Here is a 6,553-nt window from a genome sequence, read left to right on the forward strand (position 1 = left end):
ATGAGAAGTAGCTGGGGCGTGAAAGTGTACCGGATGACTCCAACACGAGCTACTCTCGAGGATCCAGCAAAGTGGATAGACGAGATGGTGATGGGTGAATTGATGACCAGGCCGTCTACTCATAGATCACCAGCTCCACAGAAGGAAAAGAAACCGGGAAGTGCTAAGCCTTCCACCAAACGAACTCCTCTCTTTGGTAAAGGTCCTGTTGTTTTTCACACCTCCACAACTCCACCAGTCAAGAAACCGCAGCAAAATCCTCCCTCTGAGAGTAATTCGTCATCGCTGTAGAAAGCCGTTATTAAGAAGTGCAGTTATTGTGATAACGCTCATCCGATAAAAACCTGTTCCACATTCAAAGATCTAGATGTTACAGCTAGAGTGGAGTAGGTAAAAGAGAAACGATTATGTTTCAGGTGTCTGATCGGAACACATCGGGGAACTGAGTGTCCCACCGAAATCGTCTGCAACATTTGGAACTGTGGTCAACGACACCACCCTCTATTGCACGGAGCACCTCGAGTTTATCCCGTGAATTCTTCAAATACTAAAAATGCTGGCCAGACATCAGCAAAATCGTCTGATGGTCGTGCAATGACCATTAAAAACAGGGATACGGCTATCAACACTTCCCTAGCTATCGTTCCTGTGTTACTTCAAGCTAACGGGGTGGAAATAGAAACTTTCGCTTTTCTAGATCCAAGAGCGACCGTTAACTTAATTCGAGAAGATGTAGCTAAACAGCTCAAATGCAAAGGAAATGCAAGGAATGTATCCTTTAGCTCGTTTCACGGCAAAGACCCACAGTTTCAATCAACTACGGTTAGTCTGACTGTAAAGGCTCGTGATAGATCTTTCGAATCGGATTTAAAGCAGGTGTCTACTGTGCCGACTCAGTACCTAAAGTTACCATGCCCACCGAAGGAGTTAATGGAGATCCGAAGTCGTTACCCTCATCTCAAAGACGTAAAATTGGTTGATGTTGGAGAACCAACCATCCTTATTGGAGCGGAAAACCAATGGCTGCACTTACGTCTCGATGAAAGACTACCTCCTGTTGGAACCGACGCTCCCTTTGGTTTATTGACGCCATTTGGTTGGACTTGGGTTGGCCAACTAACATTAGGGACGCAGCAGCATGATTCAACGGTTTGCCGATCAAACAAACCACTGATGACGGTGCAAAAACTCTACTACCTTGTACAAGAATCACCGACGGAAGCACTACTTTTACGTCAAGTCGAGAAATTGTGGGAAACGGAAAGCTTTCCAATTGTAACTCCGGCTCAACCGCTAGAATCAACCGAGGATAAACTAGCGAGGAAGAAACTCGATGCAACTATTCAATTCGACGGAACCAGGTATGAAGTAGGTCTACCATGGGTTTCAGATGCTATCGCATTACCCGACAATTACAATAGTGCAAAGCGTCGACTTTTCTCTAACGAAAAAAAATTCGTTCACAATTCTAATTTTGCTGAGAGATACAAAGCCGTAATCGATGACTATGTGGCAAAGGGATTCGCGCGGCCTCTCAGAGAAAGTGAATTGAAGGGCACCTTTGGGAGAAATTGGTACCTTCCCCATCATGGAGTCGTAAATCCTCGAAAACCCGAAAAGGTTAGGGTGGTCTTCGACGCTTCGGCAAACTTTCAAGGAGTTGCGCTCAACGAAGTGCTCTTAAAGGGTCCCAATCTCATCAATGACATAGGTGTTACCTTTCTACTCTTCAGAGAAAAGTCGGTGTCCCTATCTGGGGATATTCAACAAATGTTTCTTCAAGTTGGCGTGAAGAAAGAAGACCGTTCCACCCTACGATTTCTATGGCGTCCACCTGGCTCTCGAAAAAGACCCACCGTATATGAAATGCAGCGACAAATCTTTGGATCAGTTTCATCCCCTTTCATCTGCTCCTAAGTCCTTCGACATATTGCTGACCTACATCGTGAAGAATTTCCTGAAGTTGCTGAACGAGTCTACAAGAACTTCTATGTAGATAACCTTCTGGATTCTTTTTACACCGAAGAGGAGGCTAGTCGAGCGGTCAAAGATTCTACAGCATTGCTAAAATAGGGAGGATTCCACCTGAACCAATGGCTCTCTTCATCTCGACGGGTATTGTCACGTGTACCAGAAGGTGATCGTAATCAGCCTCGCCTGAATTTGGATCTAGAGGATTTGCCCACGGAGAGAACCTTAGGTGTTTTATATTATAGCGAAAGTGACAGCTTCATCTTTGATGTTAAAACTGACGTCGAAGCGAGAACTAAGCGTCGGATCTTGAGTGCTATGTCTACCTTGTATGACCCACTGGGGTTTTTATCACCAGTGAATTCTACAAGAATTGGGGCTTGTCGGTATTGACTAGGACGACCAAGTTCCCGAAGTAATTCAACACCAGTGGAACAAGTGGACTACTAATCTTAGCCAGCTCGAAGCGTTCAAGATTCTGCGAGCTCTAACTTCGTCTAGTGACATCCAAGACATTCAGCTGCATTCCTTTTGCGATGCATCCACCTTTGGGTTTGGCTCTGTGGTATGTCTACGAGTAACCTATCGCAACAATATCGTCGCCGTAAATTTCGTTATGTCAAAGTCCCGCGTGGCACCCCTTCGTCCGCTGACCGTTCCGAAATTAGAATTCCAAGGAGCAGTTGTGGTACTGCGCCTTGTGAAGTTCGTCCAATCAACCCTTCGTATTCCCATCAATCAAATCATCTATTGGTCTGACTCTAAAACTGTCCTTCAGTGGATAGCCTCAAAGACATGTCGCTTTCAGACGTTCGTCGCAAATCGAATATCCGAAATCTTAGAGCATTCTCAACCAAATGAATGGAAGCATGTCCCAGGTATCGAAAATCCAGCTGATGAGTGCAGCAGAGGACTTTTTCCTGATGAGATGATGAAGAATTACCGTTGGGTTAATGGCCCAGACTTCTTGCAGCAAGAAGAAAACGCCTGGCGGATAACCATTAAACTTCCGAACCTTCTGTCGAAGATCCAGAGGTATCAGCCACTAACTGGATTGGGCTTGTTTACGGCCCCGCTGAAAAAAATTGGCTCCGCTCACTTTTGGAACAAAATTCCAACTATGACGAGGTGATGCGAATTGTTGCATGGATCCTTCGTTTCATTTCCAACTCGAAATTGAAATTGTTGGATCGTGACAAATCACGCATTGGTGTCAAATGCATTCAGCAAGCTGCTAATCATTGCATCAAATCTGCGCAATTGGAGAAATATTCCGAAGAAATAGAGGCTTTAAAGAATAAAAGGCCTTTAAAATTGAGTTCGACGCTGATTACTTTATCACCATTTCTGGATGAAGAAGAAATATTGCGAGTAGGAGGACGCTTGAATTACACCCCCCTTTCGTTCGACATCAAGCATCCCAAAATCCTGCCTCACGATCATCCACTCATGCGTTTAATCGTCATGAGAGAGCATGATCTCCTGTTTCATCCATCTCCAGAAAGACTGCTCAGCTCAATAAGGTCTCAATATTGGATCATTAAAGGACGAGTGGCTATCAAAAGGTATCTGCACAAGTGCTTTACTTGCAAACGCCATAGAGCTACTCCCTGCATTCCTTTAATGGCCCCGCTTCCACGTCATCGTCTTATTCCGTTCCAACGTCCATTTACTCATGAGGGTTTGGACTATTTCTGCCGTTTCAACATCACCATTTATCGTCGCAAAGTAAAACGATATGTTTTGCTGATAACCTGTCTCAACACTAGAGCGGTACACTTGGAAATTGCAGCCTCACTCGACTGGTCGTCTTTTTTGATCGCCTTTGCTTCCTTCACCGCCCGAAGACGTCGTCCGTCAGTTGTGTATAGCGACAATGGAACTCAAATTGTTGCTGGGGACAAGGCAATCCAACAAGGCATCGAGCGTCTCAAGGAGCAAAACATCGTTGGTCAAATGGTGAAACAAGAAATCGAATGCCATTTTTCACCACCATTAGCGCCACATTTCGGAGGCGTTTGGGAAAGTCTCGTAAAATCAGCAAAGGTGGCTCTGGAAGCCATTGTGGAATCACGTCCGCTTACCGAAGAGCTTTTACGTGGTTTCGTGATTCAGGCTGAATCGTTGTTGAATGGACGTCCACTGATCTATGTCAGTGTGGACCTTCGAGATCCCGAACCACTTACCCCTAATCATTTCTTGTTAGCGCAGAACTCGCCTAACACCGAAGACGACGTCATCGAGGACGAGAAACTGTATTCTCGAAAACATTGGGAAGCTATGCAAGTCATGACGACACACTTTTGGCACCGATGGCTTCAAGAATATCTCCCAACACTCACTGACCGTCGAAAATGGCTTTATGATAAGAAGAATTTGGCTGTACACGATACTGTGCTTGTGGTGGCACCGAACTCTCCTAGAGGACATTGGCCTATTGGTCGAGTAACTCGGATCATCCCCAGTCCAGATGGAATCGTCAGGTCGGTGTTCGTCAAGACATCTACTGGAGAATACCACCGCCCGGTGTCCAAATTATGTTTATTAGAATCTGATGTTACTGATAATGATTAATTTCTCTCTGTAATCAGTTAGTTTTGAAAACTTGTGTTTATTCGTATACTTATTTTTGGGAACATAGCTTTCCTTGTTCGTGATACATTACCTAAAATATGTAGTTTTAACTACATATCAATTAGTAAGTGTAAGGGGTTCGTCGAGTTTAGAAACACGCTTAGAATTTTTCGGGTCTTTATTTGGTTTATCCGCCAAACATCCCAACACATACACTAAATTAATTTTATGAAATGAATGTTACATCGATTATTAGTACACTCTCAGTTTTTTAATACTACTTTTTCCCTACTTTTGGCTACCATTTGGTAGCGAAATGAAACATGCTACCTAATGGTAGCAAGTACTACCATTTGGTAGAAAAACCGCCGATTTTTGTGAAGTTGACAAAAAGTAGAGCAAATTTGATCCCTTACCAATAGGTCTACCATTCGTAAATCCCGCGTTGGTAGGGCTGACTACCATTGAATTTCGGCTACCATTTACCTTCTTTACTTCTACCTTTTCCTCTACCTTTTCCCCCCTTTTCGTCCTACTCTTTTCCTTCTTAAATTTATTTCAAAAATACGTGCGAAATAGCTTTGGTTTGAATTAAGCCCCACTGCTTACTGTATCTGGAGCATAACACGACTAAAATTTCGTGGTTGATTTGGGAAACATGTAAGGTAGGATAAACGGGTACATTTCTTGATATAATAACGGAAAGCTGTGTCTGGAATCAAGGTATTTGATCTTCCTGCACACTTCTTTATCAATGGTGCGTACGCCCAAACAAAAGTGTCTTCAAAGTGTCCCGCATTCGGAAAGGCCAGTAGAAAATCGCGAAAAATCTAAAATTTTATGGTCTTATTAGAAAAGAGATAAAATATTTGCGTAAATGTATATATAGCTATTATTAAATTATGCACAGCAGCGGCTCCCTACTTATTGTTTCCTACTTAAGAGGTTCCAGGGTCTCTTACATGGCTTTGGATACTTAAATTCCACCCATACTTACACAAGATTTCCTACTAAAAAAACCTGTTTCATGTAAGAATGTTGTAAGTAGTTAAGTAGGCTCAATAAAGGGTCTAGCCTACTTAAAATTCATTCGCATACTTTTTTTTCTATAGGGCAGTTATATAATCATTAGTAAAAAATTCAGCAAATGACTTCTATCATATCGAAATTTGTTGTGGTTATAAAGATATATCCATAAATGGGGTTCAGAAATGAAAAAAATATATCGCATACCGCGGGATCCGAACATCAGACCTTCTGAGTCGTATTCCGATGCTTTACCACTAAGCTACACTCGATGATATATAAATTGCAAACATAGCGTAATATACTATATAGGTCTGTTGGGTGATAGAAAAATTTTAGGAAAAATTTTTAAGAAATGGTATCATTTGATTTTACGTGCTAAAATTCTGTAAACAAACACCACCGATTGATAAAGTTTTTGAAGTTCATAGTTATAATTTGAATAAATTTATACTAATATTAATTTGATTAAATTAAATATCGTTTTCTTAGTTGAAATAGAAAAAGATAGAAAGAATAATGTTCAATTATCTACCGAAAATCATTACCTTTTTTAACAGTGCAACATTATAAACTTCCCGGTATTCCTGTGATGGAATTTGATGTGTTCAAAAAAAGTTGTCGGATTTTCAATTGACAGTTCATGAGTAGTGTTTGATCATTAAAATTCGTCAGAGTTACAAGATACTTGCAATTTTAAAGACTTTGATTTAGTCAACCTGCTTCACTGTGCAAGGTACTAAACTAAAGAACTTAAATGGTATAAAAAGTACTTAAATTTGGGAAAACGATACTTAATTTTGATACAGCTTTTAAATGTATGTATTAAAAATGGGTAAAGTATGTTTCGCAAAACTTGAATAAAGATACTTAAATTAAAACATACTTATTTCGAATGTTTCTTAATTAAAATGCCATTTACCATCTTATTTATAAGTGGGATGGTAAGTGTAAGTAGCATAACCACATATAAGTATTTGCA

This window comes from Daphnia magna, unplaced genomic scaffold (assembly GCF_020631705.1).
Source record: "Daphnia magna isolate NIES unplaced genomic scaffold, ASM2063170v1.1 Dm_contigs021, whole genome shotgun sequence".
NCBI lineage: Eukaryota > Metazoa > Arthropoda > Branchiopoda > Diplostraca > Daphniidae > Daphnia > Daphnia magna.